The 23,862-nt window shown below is 42.1% G+C and overlaps 1 pseudogene; it reads left to right on the forward strand.

The window, feature by feature from the left end:
• Positions 1 to 10,156, forward strand: part of LOC123801070 (small ribosomal subunit protein uS2-like) — a 33,065-nt pseudogene extending 22,909 nt beyond the window's left edge.
• The last annotated feature ends 13,706 nt before the right edge of the window (positions 10,157 to 23,862 follow it).

Genomic DNA, 23,862 nt, shown 5'->3' on the forward strand with positions numbered 1-23,862 from the left:
CAGATAGATGGTGACTCCTCTGTTTAAATCCCTCCAACGTTTTCCATCTGATTCAGGGCAAAATTCAAAGTTCTTCAGTGGTCTGTAGGGCCCTCCGTGATCTAGCCCCTGATACTTTACTGACCTCATTTCCTTTTTCTTTGATCCCTGCTCATTCCTCTCCAGCAATGTCAGTCCTTAGGTTTACCAAGCACTCTCCCACCTCAGCACCTGCACACCTAGAATCCCGTCTGCCTGCAGCGCTCTTCCCCCACATATCTGGGTGGCTCACTCTGTAACTGCTCAGAAGGCTCCCCTGTCAGGTCATTGCTGACCCCTGTGCATAAAATGCTTTCTCCACTCCGGGGTTGCTCTCAATCCTACTCCTCTATTTTTCTTCATAGCACTTGGCATCACTTGACGTAGATATGTATTTCTCTCTTTATTCCTTATGAAAAGGTAAGCTCTGTGAGATATAGGACTCTGATGCATTTCTTCTGTATTGCCAGAGCCTAGAACAGAGGTTGGCAGGTGATAGACACTCAGTGTTTAATGAATAAATGAATGAGTGAATGAATAGAAATGACCTGTACATCTCTTCCACATGGAATTGGGAAGCCTCCTACAAGAACTTGGTACAAAGAAATAAGACCTGCAGAGTTTGGGGCGCCTGGGTGGCTCAGTTGGATAAGCGTCTGCCTTTGGCTCAGGTCATGATCCCAGGGTCCTGGGATCAAGCCCTGAGCAGAGCTCCCTGTTCAGCGGGGAGTCTGTTTCTCCTTCTCCCTCTGTCCCTTCCCCCGTTCGTGCTCTCTGTCTCTCTTTCAAGTAAATAAATAAATAAAATCTTAACAAAAACAAACAAAAAATAAACAAAACTGCAGTTTTAACCAGTAGTTGAGAAAGGTAATTCTGAAGACTGAGTAATGACTGTCTTTAAACCCGATACCCATTGGATATATGTCTGATCCTTGGAAATCAGAAAGCGCCATTTCCCTGAACTGAAAATTATGGGTGCTGGAGAACACTGCTGTGGGGCCACTGAATAGAGAGAACTGTTTCTTCCCTTTTGCCATGTACTAGTTTCATATTTCTTTGTAATATACTACTAAAACTTAGCACCCTAAAACGACACTTACTTATAATCTCAGAGTCCTGTAGGTCAGATGTCCAGGCAGGCATGGCTGGGTTCTATGCTTAGGGTCTCATAAGGCTGAAGTCAAGGTGTCTGCCAGTCTGGGCTCTCACCTGGAGGCTCTGAGGAAGAATCTGTTTCCAAGTTCATTCAGGTTGTTGACAGAATTCAGTTCATTGTGGTTGAAGGTCTGAGGTCCTTGTTACCTGTCTGGCTGTTAGTGAAGGGCCACTTTTAGTTTCTAGAGGGCGCCTGCATTTCTCCCCCTGTTGCCCCTCCATCTTCAAGCCAGTAATAGTATATCAAATCCTTCTTGTGCTTCATCTCTCTCTGACTTCTCCCTGTGCCATGAGCTGGAGAAAACTGCTTTTAAAGGCGTTCAGTAGGTTAAATTAGGCCCACCTGGATAATCTTTGCCATATAAGGTAATAGTCACAGGAGTGACACTCATCATGTCTGCGGATTCCACACACACCCGGAAGGGACGCAAAGGTGATGGTCATGATGGGTCATTCTTAAAATTCTATCTAATATGCTCATTTCACTGCACATCTCAGCATAGCTAAGTACTGAGAAGTGTTACCTGACAGAGGAGCAATGGTACCCGCGGCACTTCAGAGACAAATAGTGGGACTGGTGGGGACCGTTTAGCCTTGACAGATTCTGGAGGAAATGGGATACCTCTGGGCAGTATCCCTTAAGCCTGGCAGACCAGTGACACTAACAGGAACAGACCTACCCTGTAGGGACCTATGGAAAGACTTGAGATGTGAAGAATTTCCAAAGGGCAGGTGATCCTGCAGCAGCAGAGGGGGCCACAAACTAACCAAATATGGGTTATTACTGTTTGGGTGACTATGTTTATGTGCACAGGATAGCGAAGATTGGGAAAATTTGCCCCAGGTCAGAGCAGATGGTAGTAACTTAATCTGATGAGGTCTTAAAGATCTAATGTATGACCTTCTATGGCTTCCTTTTAATTTCAAGATCATAACCTGGTAAGTAGCTGAGCCAGAATTCAGCTGTAGGCTGTCAAGCTCAAAAGCCAGTGAATTCTCTTAAGCACTCTGCCAGGGGTGGGAAATGTCCTTTCTACTCCATGTCCTGTCATTGGCTGACCGCGCAGACCTGCCTGCTGAGACCTGCGGTCTCAGAATCATCAAGGGTCTGCTCCCACTCACCACTGCCAATTAAACAGAATTGAACTCCAGGTCAAAACTCCTCTCCCATCTCTGGACTACACTGTACCTGAAATTCCAGCAATCTCAGAAACAGAAAGATTTCTGCCTATTTCTTATACTGGCTGCAAAATTGCATATTGAAAATGTTAGAGGAATACCTCGTCTCCCTCTATTGTGTGCCATTAGCTGAATCTGACTAGAGAAAGGAAAGTGAAAAGAATTGAAGTACTTTTTTTTTTCCCCCTAAGGGCTATTACTCAAACTTATTTGAATTGTGGGATTCTCCTCTCCTAGCACTCCTCTTTTCTAATGAATGGGAAAGGAACTAAAATGATTAAATGGCAGGAGTATAGACCCAAAAAGGATATAATAAAGCCATTTGTGCTATTTAACCTTCTTAGAAGGAATGGACGATGTTAACATCAAGAGGTTGTGCTCTGTTCCCACAGAGAAGCAGGGCAGCCTTGGGAGAGCGGTCAGGAAGCTCAAGCTAATGGAAGATACTGGGAGCTGTGTTATCTGTTGCCAAGAGAAGCAGAGGGGTCTCTTGGGAGGTGCAGCAGCTCTATTTGGAGCTGGGAAGTAGAGAGGGCTACCGGAGCCTTGTGTCATTCTGTGGTTTGGAACTCGAGAGTTAACTTCTTTTTATTGGCATCTCTAGAATGGATCTACACATTGCAGCCAGCTCACACACTAGAGATGGAGTATTTCTTTCCAGTATTTCTAGATTCAGACAATTGAGACAAAGAGAAAAACCATGACTCAGTCTAAAAGACAGTAAACAGAGGTTACCCTTAACTTGGCCTTCCAGAGCCCAATGACTTATAATCTCTTCATCTTCCCCCGTACTTCTCATGATCGGGGTGGGAGCCAGCTGGCTACAAGGCTTTCTGCATGGCTGTTCTCTCTTCCTGGTCTGCTGTCTCCTCTTTGTCCGACTATCTCCTCTTCCGTTAGCCTCTCTTGGATACCCCAGTTACATGCCTGCCTAGAGCCCTATACTTGGGCTCAGTTACCCTTGTGGTTACTATGTAATACCACGTACTAAATCATGGGTTATTTGTGCCATTCTTTGTATAATGGGACTGTAAGTTCTTGGAGGGCAGGGTTTACCTTTCTCTGTCACTGCGGTATCTGCAGAGTCTGACTCAGTCTTTAATACTCAGGATGGGACTTAGTAAATATGTGTTGAATAAATGCTGGAAAGAACCAAAAAATGAGGACATGACCTTTGGGGCACTAGCTGTGATGAAAACATGCAGCAGGTGGGTTTTATTTGTAGCACACCTCCCTTTCTCTGTCTCCCTCTTCCTGATGAACATCTATGAATTCTGGGCTCATGCGCACAGGACTTAGCTCTCAGTTGGCTGTCAGGTATTTCTTCCTCAGTTTAGGAACTGCACTAACAATGACCAGGGCTATTTTAAGGTGTTGGAGAATCTTAAAAAACGTTTCTAAGTTCCAGCTGCTTGGAAGATTCTAAATTGGTAATCGAGGTGCTGATCTAGGAAATGTCATGTGCTATAAGGAGATTCTCCCCAGACTGCTAAAGGAATCTCCCAAATCAGGCCACATGGCAGATGGGGGTAGGTGAGAGAGAATTTTTTTTGTGGTGGTGTTAGTGGAGGGGGTTGGATCAGATCAACTGTTTTTGTTTTTAATAGAAAACTGTGATACTTAAAAATTCCTGACAGGACATCTGGCATTTTAATGAAGTCTCCAGCAACCATACATCTCAGTAATATGTGCCTTACAGGCAAGGGTTCTGTTGGTCGGTTGATTGGTGGGTAGGTGGTTGGTTGGTTGGATTTCTTCTGGTCAAATCCTCAACTTTTAAGTTGCCTAACAAAGTTATGAGACGAAATTTCATTACCTTGCCTGAAATGGGTCTTTCTGATCAGAATTAATCATGTGTGGCTTGGTGCTCTCAGAGCAGTTGGTAGACCTTTTCTTTTATTCTGTGTTCTCCCCAGCTTGCAGTAGGCCACTTGGGACAAGAAGCTGGTCACCCAGATTTGTTTCCGAGCCTCAACCACAAAGCTTCACAAGTCAGTCCTTAAGACAGGTCTGTTGATTTAAACTGAATTGAGTGTTTTAACATAGTTACCTGGCCTGGTTTCCCCATCACTACCAAGTCTTGACTGGCCATGGAGAAATAGGTGTAAAGCATCTGGCCCCCTTTCTCTCTCTCTCTCTATTTTTGTCTCACTCTTTCTTGGGAGTATCCCTTCATCTTCCTTTTCTTTCTCTGCCTCTCCTTGTCCCTTCTTTTCTCATCCTTCCCTCTCCGTTTCATTCTCTGTTGCTAAGCTTCTGTTTCTCTCTGCACGACGCTCTTAAACCTCTTTGTCTCTTTCTCTGCTTCCTCCCTTCTGTCTGCCATGTAAAGGTTTGTAGGTTGTTAACTGCGCAAGGACACCTTGCCAAGAGGAGAAATGAAGGTGGAAATGCGTCATGTACTCTGCTTGCTGGGGCATAAGGGCTGGCATTGGGCTTTGTGAGCCCAGAGGAGGCATCTTATTCTAATTTACACAAAAGCATTTTTGGGGGGCTAACAGCAGCTCTTTCTTCCCTTAGAACATTCCCAGGGGAAAGCAGTCATTTTGTATTTTTCTTTTGACCCAGGCTTCCTCTGAATCTCAATAGGAACCTATGTTGCCCTCCTTCTCCTGCCTGCTGACCAAACCTGGGCAGGTTGGAATTGCGTTTGCATCACAAACATACCATGAAAAAGTGTTCCTGCATTATTTTAGTGCTTTCATCTTTTTTTCTGCTGATCCTTTATTTTTGTTGGGATGCAAGTTGAAGAGCTAACCTTTCAATCATTTGCTTTAGATGTTTAATTCTCATTTTCTCTTCTCAGTTGTCTGTACAGCTAAACCCTTTTATGCTCATGTTGGTTCATTGGCAGTGGTGGTGTTTCTTTAACAGCGGAGTTTGTCCCGTAATCTCTGATCAGAGACATGACGATGGAACACCTTTGATTCTGCAAGCTGCCAAACAATCAAAAAACCATGGACCTAGTTCAAATTCTAGGAATGCTCTTGAGATTGAGGTCCATTTCTAATTTTCCTTTATATCTGTAGTGCCTGGCACATCGCTTGGCACATAATAGGCATTCAAGACTCCTGAATGCCTGAATAAAGAAGTGCATATATGAATCCTCCTCTAACCGCAGGCCACCTAGGAGGTTCACCCTGGCACTCAACATAGCTATTATAAATCCCCACCAAGGTGGGTACATTGACCCTCACATTCAGTTAACCCGGGCTACAGTGAGACAATACCTGTGGTGAGATGCAAGCAACAGGAGCATCCTCAGGTTAAGTCAGTTAAGAAATAGAAAGTACATAGGGAAAGGCAGGGAGACTGGAAACCAGCTCATTAGCTGTGGAGACGGGCCTTGTGCCAGGTCACTCTGGAGAGATTGTTCCTTGATCTGTTTCATCACTGTGGTGACAGCAAGTTTGGCCTGCCTCTGCTGTCCCACTGACTAACCTCTTGCTGTCCTCCAACTTCACAGCTTCTGCTTGGTGCCTTGTCTTGGGGTATCTCTCAGCTTCGGGAGTCCTTCCTTTCTGATGGCTCTCTCAGTAGATCCCACTGTCCAGCTTTTCAAGAAGGGCTCTAACTGGATTGGCTGGCCACATCCAGCAGAGGCCCCAGCACAGTGTGCAGAGAGCTTGTACTAGGTCACATCCCCTGATACACAGGGCCCCGTATGTAGCGAGCCCCTCAGAGGGGGACTGTGGGGGGCAGGTATTCAGGGTTTCCCAGAATTGCTCAGAATACATGGCCTACATGCCTCACTAGGACTGGTGTTGTCTTTTGAGTGTCAAACCAGAATGTTTTCTAAGGTTACAGCCATAAACCATTCAACACTGACCAATTTAGTGCCGCTTATCCCAGGAATACTTTTATGGTACTATATACAAATCCAGTATGGTCCTGAACCTTGTGTGTAGTCCATAAAAGGACAGTGGAACAGGTCAGTTAGTAGAGGGAACATCGTGGATGCTCTCAGCCAGTTGGCACTTGGAGGACCTAGCTTCCTTAGTTTATAGTCACTTTCACTGGGATGTGATTTTTCTTTATGTCACTGACAGTGCCTGACAGAACATGCTAGAGGTACCTCAAAAGTGCCAAAGGGGAGAGTACCATACTGGGGTGTTTTACTGAAATCTGAGCCTCCTTCAAGAAAATAGCTTAGGAAACAGAATGGGGCCATTTGGGTTTGGCAGAAATCCTTTGATGTGATGAAAGAAGGACATCATAAAACTACTGAAGCCTGGGAGGACTAACTAAAGAATATGTGGAATTGGAAGAAATGGTGGTTGGAAGACTTGTCAAACCTTGGGAGATTTGATGAGAACAGTCACCATCTCTGTAAGCATTATGCTGTAATGACTGTGTACATCACGGTTTCAGTTGGTGCTTCCATTTGGGGGAATGCATGATCTCAACCCCTGCCCCATGCTATTTCCCAAGAAATGAACACAAGACAATAACCAGGAGAAGAGCCCTGATCTCTCTCCCATCCTCACACAACTGGCACTCACTGGCATTTTCTCTGCCACTGTGAGGAATACATGGGGCTGCATCTGTTCTCTTGTTCCACAGTGAGTGTCGCCATGAGTCCAAATACTGTTTCCCTTTTGGAGACTTGGCAGCTCGCCCAAGCCTCCTGCCTGGGATTGGGTAGGGGGGATTATGGAGAGGCTGCCCAGGTCATTGTCCTTGTCCCCCTTGATCTCTCCTTTTAAGTGGCAGACTCAGTCACTGGCGCCATCAATCTAGCACATTTCATAAACAATAAATTCATTTTAAAAACCTGCCACTGAGCAGCCATCTGTCTCCATTTTTGTCAATCTGCTATTATAACAATGCTACTGTACTGTGAGGTTGTCTTTCACTAAAGACTCGTTGATCTGAAGGCGAACATGTTAAACAAGGAGACAAGAGCTATGGGCCAACTGACAGCATTTCCACCCACTAGCCTTTCATCACTGGAGCCTGGAATTTAAATCCTGCTTTTGACCTAAGGTGGTGATATTTATGGTTTCTATATTTTGCTGTGCTTGATTTATATTCTTTAAGATTATAAAGTGTTCCAGCAACCTGATTTATTACTTATCAGGTAGGAAGAGGGCAGACAAATGTTATAACTGGTTGAATATTGGTGGCGGATAAACTGAGGAATAGAGTAGTTAAGTGCCCAAAGTCAGACAACAAAGGAAGAGAAATGGGATTATATTTTGGAATTGTGATCTCTCTCTTGAACAACTGAGTCATCTCCTTTTATGTTTTTTTTTTTTCTTGTACCACTTAAGCATTTCACAAAACCACTACACATGGACATTTTGCTCTCCAGAGGCCAGTCTGAACATAGCAAAGAGAATTGGAACTAGCTCTGAGCTGAGTTGTAAGAAGAAGCTGACACTGGATCCCAAGCCAGTTTTTAATACGTAACATCCTACAATGTAGTTTTGCAGCACTCAGAACCTCTCTCCACTAATCATTTTTATTAGGGAGAAAACTTATTAAAACCAAAAAAACCTCAACAACATAAAATTTCTGAAACTAAGCCAGGGATGCAGACAGCACTAGAAGGGATTGTAGGCAATGGAAATCCCTCTTGCAAAGGAAGCTTGTTAACTTGTGCTCAGCCCCCACATGCCTGTCTCTAGAAGGAACATTTGCAAGAGCTCAGCGTGTATTTTCACGTGGTTACCATTAGTGAACACCCTTAAAAGCCATTTGGGATCATAGAAGAGTTTTAGGTGGGAAGAAGGTTTTCAGAGCTCTTTAAAACCATATTATTCCATGACTGTGCCACACCTTACCTGTTAACCTGGAGAACAACAAGTGAGATCTAATTTGCAAGCATGGATTTCAAGGAAGGAAGCCACACTGTTTTCTCATTCCTCCAGCATCATGGGCTGTCACTACCCGGGGGCATCATTCCCCTCTGCCTTCCTTTTCTGAATGTGCTTGGCTTTCAACACATTCCTTCTAGTCTTGGTGCTAATCCTCTTTGTGCCTTTCCAGCTACTTTGTCCTTGTTTTTGATGCATTGAGCACAGTGCCTCCTTCCCGCTAGAATTGAAAGGGCCAACTTCCCTTTAAGCCTTCGGTGGAGAACAACACTCCTGCCTTATTCTTGTTTCATGGGGTGATGATGGTTAATTTCAAGTGTCTACTTGAATACTTGTTGTGCCCTGTCTAGCCTAGCACACTAGAGTTTGGTGAGACGCTAGTGCGGGTATCACTATGAAGGTATTATTTAGATGTATTAATGTTTAAATCGGATTTTCAGTAAAAGCAGATTTTCTCCATCCAGTCTGAAGGCCGCAAGGGCAAAGATAGGCTTCCCAAAGAAAAAGATATTTGCGTCAAGACTCCAACATAGAATTATGCCTGAGTTTCCAGCCTACTGGCCTGCCTTGCAGTTTTCAGTGGCAAGACTGCAAGCAACATCATCCTGAATTTCCAGCCCATTGACATGCCCTACAAATTTTGAATTTGCTAGCGTCCATAATTGCATGGACCATAACTTAAACTAAATCTGCTTCTCTCTTCCTCTTTTTCTCTATTTCCATATATGTATCTCCTATCTATTGGTTCTGTTACTCTGGACAACTCTGCACCACTATACTTGGTTAATACCAAACTCTCATTTTTTTCCGTCCAAAGGCCCAATAGGTAATTAAAGCATTCTGAACTTGTCCAGTCCTGCTTCATAGTAGCTGTGTGACCTTGGTCAAGTCACAAACATCTCTGTGCATCCGTTTACTCAACCTTTAAATAGGAATAAAGAGCTTTTATGCATTACCCCCAGAGACAGGTCCATACACTGTTGTTCTGAGTTTTTGTCACGACTTAAAGGGAAACTTCCGTAATATCTGGAGCCCTTGATGTCCTACAAGGGAAGGAGGGGATCTCCTTAAGTTTCTTGCAGCAGGAATACACTTAGATGGCACCTACCTTGACTTCCAAATGGATCGGTACATCTACGAAAAGAAAATGGCATTTACAGCATAAATCTGAGGACAGCCTGGGAGAAGCTCTGCTGGCAGCTCGTGCCATTGTTGTCATTTAAAAACCCGGTGATGTCATGTCACATCCTCCAAGACTACTGGCCAGCAGGCTGTGCTGAAGGTTGCTGCTGCCCCTGGAGCCACTCTGGCTGCTTCCTTCCTGGAACCTTCCATTACCAGATCCAGGCAGCCTTCCAGAGCCGAGACTTCTGGCGGCTCCTGCTCCCAGTACTCGCCACCAACCTCTCCAGAGGCATCTCATGTTAACCTGCCTACCATTGCTTTGTGTGACAGACTCTCTTCCACCGATGTGGCTGTCGCCAAGTTGTGCAGCCACATGGAGCTAACTCGGTGGGTCTGACGAGGCAGGTGCTGGCTGGGAACTCTTGTGCATGTGCAGTCCTGGCTCCCTTGAGCTCTTGCGGGAAGTTACGCCAGATCTCTACTTCCGCAGAGATCCTGAGGAGACGGACAAGGAAGAGCAGGCCGCTGCTGGGAAGAGTGTGAAAGGACCAATTTCAGGCCAGCTGCACAGCCCCAGCGCCAGAGTTCGCTGTTACTCAGCCAGAGGTGGTGGTGGGGTCTGAAGGCTCACGGGTGCCCTCTGGCCCTGTCTGGAGGTTGGTGCCCTGCTGAGGCCTGGCCTGCAGCTCCCACTGCTCAGACCTGAGCGTGGGGAGGACTACTAACCAGTCTGAAGCTCTTCTTCCACCGACTCTAAACAGGAAGTGGAAATAAGGTTGATGGAAAATAAGTAGCTTCTGAAAGATGCTAATTAAAAGTAATAAAGAGAGTATTTGCTGTTAAGTTATTGTAAGGAATAAATGAGGGTATACTTGCCATGTGGCAAGCATTGTATGGTTTTTAGACGAATACCATCGTCTGTTGGTTTGGTGTGTAGGCATACAATCATGTCTGTGTGTATACTGTTGTGGGAGGAGAGGTGGGGGGAAAATGTGGAATGCCCTTCATGGTGTTCCCAATTCTTTCTATTTTTCCTGAAGGAACGCATTTGTGTGGTGGTGAAGGAAAGAGCATGAGAGTTTGGAGGTAGATAAACCCACCTTCACATCCTGGCCCTCCCATCTGCTAGCTTTATGATTTAAAACAAATGGTACACCTTTTTGAGACTCCAGACTTAAGACTCTTAGTTTGACCCTCCACTCAGTAGAAGTGGAGGTCTTGAAGTGGGCTCTGCTGAGTCCGTAGAGAATTCACCCTGAAGGAGGAGGAACTGGAGGATGCATGTTTTGATACATCTCCTTGGCTCACCATCCTGGGAAGCAAGACTTTTGAATGTGATGCCGTGATATGCCATGGGAGTCTTCCCCAGTTTTGACACTAAATGTGTCCCAAATTGCTCAAGATTGGTTGTCATTAAAACCTGGAGAATGAACTCCCTATAGGAAGCCTGATAAAGAGCTCAAAAACCTGGTGTGTAGAGTGGCAAAAGATATTAGGGGGTGGAGGACAAGTGCAAAAGATACAGAACAGCTGCCAGATTAGGGTCTTTGTGAACAATTGTGGGAAGTTGCAACTGCACACGAGGGTTTGGAGGGAAGCTCAGGGTGTTACTTTGTAGTGGTATCCCTTTTTCACACACACAAAAATTAGGATTCTCTTCCCCCTCATACTTTAGAGCAGTGGTTCTTATCCAGTAGAGATTTGTCCCCCCAGGGGACATTTGGCAATGTCTGGAGTCATTTTTTATTTTCACATCAGGGGTGGGGGTTGCCTTTATAATCCAGTGGGCATCTAGAGCTGCTAAACATCCTACAATGGACAGGATCCCCTCACAACAAACTTCCCAGCTCACAATGTCAATAGTGCCCAGGTGGAGAAATCCTGCTCTGGAGGCCCGCCCTCCCTAAGGGAAGGAGAAGCAACCTTCGTATAAACTGTTAGACTGGTGGCAATAAAAGGATAGTAATCCTACTGCTTTTTCAGGAGAACAGGAGACTCAAATGTATTTTGAGATTTCCTGCAAGACAAAATATTTCACTGAATGCCTCGTGTGGTGCTGCGGGTGCTGCTGTACAAAACCAGACATTAAATCACAGAGTTGGAAATAATTTTGAGACCTGTTCACCTCATTGCCTCAGCACATTGGTGAGGTAAAGCCAAGACGGATTCCATAACAGTAAAATAGCTTCCGTGACAAAGTGACCTTGTTTCTGCCGTTCTGTTGGTACCTTCTGTGTGGTCTCCTGTTGCTCCAAATTCTGTCTCCCCGGTTAGAGGGCAGGCTCAGCGCATCCAAGAGCTCTGGATTCTCCCTTTGTTGGGCCTCCTGCCATTCCTAACAAAGGGCAAGCCCTCAGGAAAGAAATGGTTAATAAAGGAAAGTCACCGCCTGGCTTAATGTAGTCCGACAGGCTGACAACCTGAAAAAAAAAATTAGGACAGGAAGAAGAAAACCATCCTCAATGATGAATGTTCTAAAATTAGTGTCTGCAGTACAGGTATTGTGTCTCTTCAGAATATTAATATGCCCTCAGTGGAATACATCATCGAGATTTCACTGGAAAATTAGGGCAAGGGAAGAGTTTCAGGCTGGAAGGATATTTTGAATATTGTAAGTGATTGAAATAAACAAATTAAAAAATGAATTTGTTATGTTCAGGACCGGATTAATGATTAGGCAGTAAGTTTTAGGTCATCTTTATGGTGGCAGATGGGAAAGCCTCAGAGGATTCTTGTGTTCCAGAGAACTATTCATCAAAATATTTTCCAGATTCTTTGGGGTACAAGGGAGCAAAAAAAAAAAAAAGTATTTCCAGTATACTCTGTTAAGAAGGTTATGACCTGCTCAAGATCACTTAGTGGCAAAGCCAGCACGTAAACAAATTTTTTCAGGTCTTAGACTATCATGTGCTGCTTCACCTGCCATTTGTCAAGGTGTCTGACATTCCGCCATTGACAGGTGGGGAGATAAAAAGATGACGGGTGTTCAGAAGCAGGCAGACACGGATATGCATCCCAGCTTTGCTGCTCCGCTCTCTTTCCGTGGGGCTTGCTTAGCTTTTCGGATTTTGATTTTCTTATCTAGGAATAGAGAAAATAATTACCATGAGCAGTTTATTTATCTCTGCCGTGAAAGCTTCTGGGTCTCCTAAATCTCTCTGTTGTAATGCAGTTATTACAAGGAGTTTTCATAATTTAGACTAGTGCTTCTCAGACTGATTCAGGGAATAGTTGTTGTGTAAGCTGTGTTTGAGAGTGTTCTGTGATTAATGTGTTTCATGACTAAATTAGTGTGGTAGAGAACAATTAAACCAGGGTAAACAGACATAGGAATTCTCAGAGTCTTTAATAACTTAATGAGGACTATGACTTACCTAGAGGATATAATCAGCATTTCACAAATTTGTATGACCATAGAACCCTTTTTCAGTGGAACATCTTAAAACATCTGTGGAACACTGGTTTCCAGAGAAGATAGTTTGGGAATTATGGTAGGTCGATTATATTGATGGTCCCATCCCTTGTTTCTGGGCTGAGTCATTAACTTATTTTGGCCAATCAGTTGTTAGCAAGTGTGATGCAAGCAGAGGGTTGAAAAATGCACTGAGGCTTGCTCTCTTGCTGCTCTTCATAATCATGATCTAAACCATCCTCTTTTTCTCCATCTGAGTCACAAGTTTATGCTAGGTCTAATCTTCTAGAAGGGTGAGAAAAACTTGTGGGGGAGAGATTGGTCATGGCTGAGGTCACTGATACATGCTTGCCCGAAGCCAACCACCACCAGAAACGTGATCCCAGACAGTCACCAACTGACCTGGAAAACCAAGTGAGCCCAGCCAAGATCAGGAGAAATTCCCAACTTAAATCACAAATCTCAAGTCTGTGAGCTAAATAAATGGATGTTGCTTCAAGCCATTCAGTTTTGGGTCATCTGTTACGCAGTGTTATGTATGGCAGTAGAACACTGATATAGAAATTGGAGTGGAGAGTGACACAGAAGTGAAATGTGCACACTTTGGTTTCAACTATTCATTTTATTCCCACATGCAAAATATACTTGCTTCCTCCTTCCAAGATCCCTGAAGATTCCATCTAATCACAACATCATGCTCAAGGTCCAGGATCTCAACATGTATTAACAGATCCAAATGTGGCTTGTTGGATGCAGTTCCTTTGCGCTGAAAATCTATGAATGAAAAAAAAACCAAGCTATCTGTCCCCAACACCTAATAAATTGAGGTAAGGAAGAATAGGATAATTATGGTACACTATCCCATTTAAAAAGAGAAAGAATGGAACACACGAGGCACTAATTTATAGCAGCTCTGAAGTCAAGCCTCTGAGCTCCAGGACTGCCAATTCAGAGGAGTGGAATGTTCCTTGATTAGGCCCCATTCTCCCTGAGAGTGACTTTCCAGTCCATTGTTTTGTGTAGCTCTGTGCTCTAACATCTGGGATATCTTTACTTTTCTACCATGCTTAGCCATCTGTGTGCTTTGGATAGTGTTCTCAGTCTGCTTCCTGCTTGTGGAAATGGAGAGCCCAAAGGTTTTCTTAACGTTTTTGACTGTCTCAGTTTCTTTTAGTATAAATTGGTGAGACTTTTGGCAATACGGTACCCTCAAACTTTTTGTGGGTTTCTTATAAATCTGATGAGCCAAAAGCAACACTTACAGTACTTTTAGAGCTAGATCTCTCTCAGAAACTTAATCACTTATTTGGGCAAGTCAGATTGCTGTGGGACAATGCTCTGAAGATTTCCAGTAGCCCTTTTGTCTAGCATAAAGGATCTGCTAGGTTCCTCTTTATTTCTTTCAGAGGTCATAATAAAAAGTCTTAAAAATATTTGATTGGATACTTGCTCCAGGATGCATTTTACTTTGAGGGTGTTTTGCTAACTGGAGGACTAGAGATGGGAAACAATTTTATTTTCTATCCATGAAGTCCTGGTCCCATTATAGTCCCTCTAAATACACTTACAGACTGGTCAGTTATTTCTCTAAACCTTCTCTTTGCTGTGGAATCGTATCGATATGCAGGTAGTAAGAGCCACTGACACTGAACATTCTGCCTGGAAATATTACTGCTTGAGTCCCAAACTTCATTAGTACATTTTTTTTTTTATCTTCTTAATGATCACATGAGGTGGTTTTACTGTTTTTTTTTTTTTTTTCTCTGCTGCTACATAACCCATGTCATTTTTTACATTCTTCTACAGCAGTTTTCTTACTGTTTTTCTAGCCTCTGTCCACTGCCTGGTCTCAAAGCCAATGCCACATTTTTTAGTTTGGGTTGTTATAGTACCTGATTCTAAATAATTTCTGTGTCAGTTATCTGTCGCCACAAATAATGCTATAAAACAAGTCACCCCCAAATTCAGTAGCTTAACACAGCCGTTGATTTAACTCCTAAGTCTACAATCGACAATGGAGGATGAATTGTACTTCTTGTCTTTGACGTGTTCTCTTGAAAGATCAGCTGGCTTTCAGCTGATGTAGGATGGCCTTCGCTTAGGCCACTTGCCACAACTGCATAGACTGTTCATTCTCCAGTGGGCTAGTCCAGTGTGTTCTCACAGCCGTATCACAGTGGTAGAGGGTCCAAACCCAGTCATGCATGAGGGCATGCAGAAGCTTGCAGGCTTTTGTCAGGCTTCTTCCAACATCTCTTTGACCAAACACGGCAAATGACCAAGTGGAGTTGGAGAGGGAGGAGGTTACATAGTTATAGGGAAAGAGGTGTGAGTACAGATTGGCCATTAAATGGGGCCTGTTAATAATCTCCATCTACTATAGGAATTATTTCTGTGGAAGTATTAGAATCTCTTGAGTTACAACCTTGCTCCAATGCCTTCCTGGAACAGGGCTCACTGATGTCCTCGTTGGTTAGCTGTCTCAGGTTCTTTTCCTTTTCTGGCTCTTTCATAAATTTGTTTGGAATATTTTCAAATCCACCTGCATTTCTTGCCAGTGTTATCTTTTTCAAAAGTAAGTTCTGTATGTTTATTACCTACAGGGTCGAGTGGCACATTCTCTTATTTGTCGTAAGTTAATCATTCTCCTTGGAAGAGTAAACAGCTGATAGATAAAAATTGAGGAGAGGGAAGAACCTGAGGGGAAGATATGATTTCCAAAAGCAGAGGCATTTGAGTGTCAATGAAGTGAATGTGTGTAAATGTGGCTACATGTGTGTACATTAGCATTGTGTGTGTACACAAATATGAGTGTGCATGTGTGTGAATATATAGTGTCTGTACACCTGTGCATTAGTGCATGTATATATGCATGGGGTGGGTGTTCTTTTCCAGTTTACTAAAAAATGCCCCTGCATTTGATCTAATAAATCAGTGAGACAGTGAGATGGGTACTCATGGGGCAAAGTCCCATGAGAAAAGAAGGAACTAGGAAATAGGAGTCAAAAGGGTTATAAGAACAAGGTAGGAGTTGGGGGCTCCTGTACCGCATCCTACACTTTCAGATTTGAGAAACCGCAGATGGCAGTTGGGAGCAGTTTCTCCCCCCTTCTTCCCCTCTGTCCTTTCTTAAACCTGGGTGCTAGGGAAATACAGGCAAAACCTCTATGTTGTTGCCCTCCTGTAAAATAATGCAAGACGAGTAGCACAAGATAGATTTTTTCTCTTTGATTTTCCCACCAAGGTGTCCCATCCTTACTGGAGATAGAAGACTAGGAATAAGATATCTAGTCCTTTCTCTGTCTCAAGAATGGGATATTCTATTTCCTCTGAAATATTTTATATTTGAGAACACACACCAGGCTTGTCTTCGCCAAGACTCTTCCAAGAGGCCTGGTTTGAGTTAGAGACTTTACTGGTTGGTTATTCATCCATTTCATGAGTCCCTCAAACCTCCCAGTGAGGTCACGGGAATCTGGAGTTCTCTGGAAACCCGAGTTCTAGTTCTGCATGGTGCACTGGACTCTTGGGACCTTGGAGATTTCCTCTTATGTATTAAAATATTTGCTTTTTCTAGGGAGGACTCAGGAATGTGGTTCTACTTGATATGTTAGTGGTAACCTCTGAGGGGAAATAACTTTTCAGTTGGCAGCGGCCTGTGTGAGGCTATGAGATTGAAAACTTGCTAGAAGAGTTTGTAATCTTAGATGCCCTAGGAAGACCTAGTCAATGGATAAAATTACAGACAGACTCTATGGGGTAGGTATTACTACTATCCCTATTTCAGAGATTAAGTCATATGATTACTCACTTGGGATGATTCCAGAAAAATGCTCTTGAATACCTCACTATAGTGTCTCTATGACCAGGTGATCCACCCCTTCCATGACCAAAGCCCGGAAGCTTCATTTACCAGCCCCTACTAGTAAGCAGCAATGTAAAATACTTGACTGTAGACTGGCAGAGTCTAGATGTCACTGTCTCACTTTTGCTGCATACAGTTACCAGGCCCAGCAGCACAAAGCCTATTCTTTGGCATGCCTTGAACCAAAGTTACTTTTATCTGCTCAAGGAACAGATAATGAGGTACAGAACCTTATTTCGTCACTGCTCAGCTTAGAAAGTGACAAATACCCTAAGAATTCATGGTACTTCCTGTGTGAAACTTGATTTACTGTGATTGTAAGTCATAAAAATGATGCATGATATGTTGATTTGATGTAACAATCAATGTTTGTTTAATAAACGGCCCACAATGGTTTTCATACATTATCTCTACCTGAAGACCAATGTTTGATTTTCCAGCCCATACTTCACATTCTAGCTCAAAACATGCTAGAGAAACAAATCCTCACTTACACATAAACATATTCAAAGGCAAAAGATTTATTTATTGATGAGAGCTTTAAATTGACCAATTTTTAGCCTTTTCTTCTGAAAAGAAGAAAGCTTTCCAAAAAGAGATTGCTACCAGATGTAGTGGATTACACAGCACTTGCTTAGATATGAAAAGCAGATGAAATGGAATATTCTGGTTTCTGATTCAGCCCTATTCTCTTCTACACATAGCTCTTCTTAAGTGAACTTGACAATGTTGTGTGCGGATATTAAGATAGACGACTTTAGTAAACAAGAAAAAGGGTTTCACTCCCTACAATAGCAAATGGGCTTTATAATAGAAATTTCTTTGTGCAGGGGAAGATATTACAATTTTCAACACACAATAAATATATTTGCTAGACAAAAAAATGCATTTCATTACATGCAATGCACTTTCTATTGTACATCAACCACTTTTTTGCTTTGTGTAGAAGAGTACCATTTTCCACTGTAAAATGTCTGCAATTTATTTTTATGAGTCTGTTTTTCCAATGAAGTAAGAACATTCCATTACATAACCTTGTACTGATAAATGTACATTATATAAGAGGAGAAATGTGCAGTAAAAATGTCTGAGCTTTTATTGTTTTGGTATCTGTATAGTTCTGAGAGCAGACAGAGTTAACATTTTGGACCAGAACAGCTAATTTTATTAACAACCAGTCTGTAATTACTAGGTTTACTGGAGTCATTTACTTTGATACTCTCAGCAACCATAATGGATATGCATGTTCTCTAAAATAATACTATTGCATGCTTCAGCTACACCCATAATTATTCCTGATAATATCTCTGCTGGGTTAAAAACCATAATTAATACGTTATTTAATCCTTGCATACTCTCTACCTAGCTGACCATCATTCAAAGTGGCACTTGCCCAGAGCCATGTAGTTTCTTCACAGTTGAAGGTATTTGACCCTGATTACTGTTTACTGGAAATATATCGAATAAGTAAAAAAGGAGCTGTAACAAAGAATTCCAGCTCCGCATTTTCTCTGTGCTTAGGGTCACAGTGACTGTGACTGCCCAGTGGCCTGTGAGAGTTACAAAAGTCTTTGCAGGTTAGAGAATTATAATTATTTTGCTTATGTCAGTCTTATACTTGCACATATAAGATGGACTATTTATGGGGATGATGCTTCCCTTAAACTTATTTTATTTTTACATTTAGAAACCTAAACATTGAAGGATGGGGTAGCAGGGGAAAGGGCTTGCCTCCTTTGCTTGGTTGGGCTGGTGTATCTAAAGTACGATTTTTGAAGGAACCAGCGCCTTCAGACGGCCTGGCTGTTAGGTGCTGTATGCAAGCACAGCAACCCTATGAAGTAGGCTTTCACATGACCATATCGTGGATCTGGGACTAGCACCTCACTAGGCACTAAGTTACATGCCTTTGTCACAAGCCCAGTGAATGTTGGGGCTGGGACTCGACTCCAGCACAGCCTGGATATTCTCCTACGCGGTATGAGCAATTTCTAAATGTTTGAAGCCCAGAAGTGAAAAATAAATCCACTTGAAAGCAAAACAAGAAATCTTGAGGTGGTGGAACTAAAGACGCAATATTTCTAATGATCTAATATGTAATTCACTACAATTTGTTTAACTCTGAAATGTTCATGTTTGGTGTGCTACACTGAAAAGTACAGGCATATCTTGGGGAGACTGTGGGTTCGGTGCCAGACCATGGTAATAAAGTGAATATTGTAATATAGTGAGTCAGGTGAATTGTCTGGTTTCCCTGTGAGTGCATATGGAAAGTTACGTATCCACTTCACTGTTGTCTATTAAGTGTGCCATAGCATTATGTTTAAAAAGCAATGCACATCCCTTAATTAAAAATACTTTATCGCTGAGACAGGCGAACCATGACCTGAGCTTTGTGCGAGTCCTGATCTTTCTGCCCGCAGGGAGTATTGCCTCCACATCGATGACTGCTAACTGATCAGGATGGTTGTTGATGACGGTTGGGGTGGTTGTGGCAATTTCTTAAACTAAGACAATGACGTTTACCGTGTCCCTGGACTCTTCCTTTCATGAATGATTTCTCTGTAGCAGGTAATGCTGTTTGATTCTAGGACTTCCGTAGGACATCTTTCAAAATTGGAGTCAGTCGCCTCACACCCTGCTACAGCTTTATCAACTGAGTTTATCTGATATTCTAAATCTTTCATTGTCATTTCAGCAATATTCACAGCATCATCACCAGTAGTTTCCATCTTAAGCAGCCATTTTCTCTGCTCATCCATAAGAAGCAACTCTTTCTTCATTTGCTCTTTTCATCATGAGATTGGAGCAATGCAGTGACATCTTCAGGCTCCACTTCTAACACTAGTTTCTCAGGCTCTTGCCACTACATCTGCCATTATTTTGTCCGCTGAAGTCTTGAACCCCTTTAAACACATCAGTGAAGGGTGGAATCAGCTTCCTCCAAACTCTTGTTAATGTCGGTATTTTAAACTCTTTCCATGAATCACAAATGTTCCTAATGACATCTAGCATAGTGAAACTTTTCCAGAAGGTTTTCAATTTACTATGCCCAGATCCACCAGAGGAATCACTGTTTATGGCAGCTATAGCCTTATGAAGTATATTTCCTTTTTTGTAGATTAATTTTAAAAATTTTAATTCTAGTATGGTTAACACACAGTTATATTAGTTTCAGGTGTACAATATAGTGATTCAACAATTCTGTACATTACTCAGTGCTTGTCATAAGTGTGCTCTTAATTCCCTTCAACTGTTTCACCCATCCCCTCACTCACCTCCCCTCTGGCAACCATCAGTTTGTTCTCTATAGTTAAGAGTCTGTTTCTTGGTTTGTCTCTTTTTTTGTTTTCCTTTGTTCATTTGTTTCTGAAATTCCACATATGAGTGAAATCATATGATGTTTGTCTTTCTCTGACTTTGCTTGGCATTATACTCTGGCTCCATTCCTGTTGTTGCAACTGGCACAATTTCATTCTATTTTATGGCTGAATAATATTCCATTATATATATACCACATCTTTTTTATCTGTTTATCAGTCGATGGACACTTGGTCTGCTTCCATACTTTGGCCATTATAAATAATGCTGCAATAAATAGAGGGGTATTCAAATATCCCTTTGAATTAGTGTTTTGTATTTTTTTTGGTAAATACCCAGTAGTGCAATTACTGGATCATTGGATTGCTCTATTTTTAACTTTTTGAGGAAGCTCCATACTGTTTTCCAGAGTGGCTGCACCAGTTTGCATTCCCACCAATAGTGCACGAGGGTTTCTGTTTCTCCACATCCTCGCCAACACTTGCTATTGCTTGTGTTTTTGACTTTAGCCATTCTAACAGGTGTGAGGTGATAGCTCAGTGTAGTTTTGATTTGCATTTCCCTGATGCTGAGTGATGTTGAGCATCTTTTCATGTGTCTGTTGACCATCTGTATTTTTTCTTTGGAGAAATGTCTGTTCATGTCTTCTGCCCATTTTTTAATTGGATTATTTGTTTTTGAGTGTTGAGTTGTATCAATTCCTTATATTTTTTAGATACTAACCCTTTATCAGTGCTGTCATTTGCAAATATCTTCTCCCATTTAGGTTGTCTTTTCTTTTTCTTTTTTTTTTTTTTTTTAAATGATTTTTTATTATATTATGTTAGTCACCATACAGTACATCCCCGGTTTCCGATGTAAGGCTCGATGATTCATTAGTTGTGTACAACACCCAGTGCACCATGCAATACGTGCCCTCCTTACCACCCATCACCGGTCTATCCCATTCCCCCACCCCCCTCCCCTCTGAAGTCCCCAGTTTGTTTCTCATAGTCCACAGTCTCTCATGTTTCATTCCCCCTTCTGATTACCCCCCCTTTCTTTATCCCTTTCTTCCCCTACCGATCATCCTAGTTCTTATGTTCCATAGATGAGAGAAATCATATGATAGTTGTCTTTCTCTGCTTGACTTATTTCACTTAGCATTATCTCCTCCAGTGCTGTCCATGTTGTAGCAAATGTTGAGAACTCGTTCTTTCTGATAGCTGAGTAATATTCCATTGTATATATGGACCACAACTTCTTAATCCAGTCATCTGTTGAAGGGCATCTCGGCTCCTTCCACAATTTAGCTATTGTGGACATTGCTGCTATGAACATTGGGGTGCATATGGCCCTTCTCTTCACTACGTCTGTATCTTTGGGGTAAATACCCAGTAGTGCAATGGCTGGATCATAGGGTAGCTCAATTTTTAACTTTTTAAGGGACCTCCACACTGTTTTCCAGAGTGGCTGTACCAACTTGCATTCCCACCAACAATGTAGGAGGGATCCCCTTTCTCCACATCCTCTCCAACAATTGTTGTTTCTTGCCTTGTCTATTTTTGCCATTCTAACTGGCGTAAGGTGGTATCTCAGTGTGGTTTTGATTTGAATTTCCTTGATGGCTAATGATTTTGAACATTTTTTCATGTGTCTGTTAGCCATTTGTATGTCTTCATTGGAAAAGTGTCTGTTCATATCTTCTGCCCATTTTTTGATTTGTTTATTTGTTTCTCGTGTATTGAGTTTGAGAAGTTCTTTGTAGATCTTGGATACCAGTCCTTTATCTGTAGTGTCATTTGCAAATATATTCTCCCATTCCGTGGGCTGCCTCTTAGTTTTTCTGACTGTTTCCTTGGCTGTGCAGAAACTTTTAATCTTGATGAAGTCCCATAAATTCATTTTATCTTTTGTTTCTCTTGCCTTTGGGGATGTGTCATGAAAAAGGTTGCTTTGGCCGATGTCGTAGAGGTTGTTGCCTATGTTCTCCTCTAGAATTTTGATAGATTCCTGTCTCACATTGAGGTCTTTCATCCATTTGGAGTTTATTTTTGTGTATGGTGTGAGATAGTGGTCAAGTTTCATTCTTTTGCATGTAGCTGTCCAATTTTCCCAGCACCATTTATTGAAGAGACTGTCTTTTTCCCACCGGATGTTTTTTCCTGCTTTATCAAATATTAGTTGCCAAAGAGCCGAGGGTCCATTTCTGGGCTCTCTATTCTGTTCCATTGGTCTATGTGTCTGTTTTTGTGCCAGTACCATGCTGTCTTTGTGATCACAGCTTTGTAGTACAGCTCGAAATCCGGCATTGTGATGCCCCCAGCTTTGTTTTTCCTTTTCAACAGTTCCTTGGAGATTCGGGGCCTTTTCTGTTTCCATACAAATTTAAGGACTGTTTGTTCCAGTTCTTTGAAAAATGTCCTTGGTATTTTGATCGGGATAGCATTGAAAGTGTAGATTGCTCTGGGTAGCATGGACATTTTAACTATGTTAATTCTTCCGATCCATGAGCATGGAATATCTTTCCATCTTTTTATGTCTTCCTCAATGTCTTTCAAGAGTGATTTATAGTTTCTAGAATATAGGTCCTTTACGTCTCTGGTTAAGTTAATTCCAAGGTAACGTATGGTTTTTGGTGCTATTGTAAATGGGATGGATTCCCTAATTTCTCTTTCTTCGGTCTCGTTATTCGTGTATAGAAATGCAACTGATTTCTGAGCATTTATTTTGTATCCTGCCACGTTACTGAATTGCTCTATAACTTCTAATAGTTTGGGAGTGGCTTCTTTTGGGTTTTCCATATAGAGTATCATGTCATCTGCAAAGAGAGACATTTTGACTTCTTCTTTGCCAATTTGAATACCTTTGATCCCTTTTTGTCGTCTGATTGCTGTTGCAAGGACTTCTAGTACTATGTTGAATAATAGTGGCGAGAGTGGGCATCCTTGTCGAGTTCCTGATCTTAAGGGAAAGGCTTCCAGCTTTTCCCCATTGAGAATAATATTTGCAGTAGGCTTTTCATAGATGGCTTTTATGAGATTGAGAAATGTACCTTCTATTCCTACACTCTGAAGGGTTTTAATCAGGAAAGGATGCTGTATTTTGTCAAATGCTTTTTCGGCATCGATTGAGAGGATCATATGGTTCCTGAGTCTTTTCTTGTTGATATGATGTATCACGCTGATTGATTTGCGAATATTGAACCACGCTTGCATCCCAGGTATGAATCCCACTTGATCGTGATGGATAATCCTTTTAATGTACTGTTGGATTCTATTAGCAAGTATCTTGTTGAGGATTTTGGCGTCCATATTCATTAGGGAAATCGGTCTGTAATTCTCCTTTTTGATGGGGTCTTTGCCTGGTTTGGGGATCAAGGTAATATTGGCCTCATAGAATGAGTTTGGTAGCTTTCCTTCTGTTTCTATTTTTTGAAATAGCTTTAGGAGAATAGGTATTATTTCTTCTTTGAATGTTTGGTAGAATTCCCCAGGAAAACCGTCCGGGCCTGGAGTTTTGTTATTTGGAAGGTTGTTTATCACTGACTCAATTTCTTCATAACTAATTGGCCTGTTTAAGGAATCAATTTCTTCCGGTTTCAATCTTGGTAGTTTATAGGTTTCCAGGAAGGATTCCATCTCTTCCAGATTGCTTAGTTTATTGGCATATAGCTGTTGATAAAAATTTCTAATAATCCTTCCAATTTCAATGGTGCTCGTCGTGACCTCTCCTTTTTCATTCATAATTTTAATAATCTGGGTCCTTTCTCTTTTCTTTTGGATAAGTCTTGCCAGTGGTCTGTCAATTTTATTGATTCTCTCAAAGAACCAGCTTCTAGTCCTGTTGATCTGCTCTACTGTACTTCTGGTTTCTGCTTGATTGATTTCAGCTCTAATTTTGGTCAACTGCTTCCTCGTGCGTGGATTAGGCCTGTCCCTCTGTTGCTGTTCCAGCTTCTTGAGGTGAGAATATAAAAACTGCATTTT

This window comes from Ursus americanus, chromosome 10 (genome assembly GCF_024610735.1).
Source record: "Ursus americanus isolate L20-20 chromosome 10, mUrsAme1.1.p, whole genome shotgun sequence".
Taxonomy (NCBI): Eukaryota; Metazoa; Chordata; class Mammalia; order Carnivora; family Ursidae; genus Ursus; species Ursus americanus.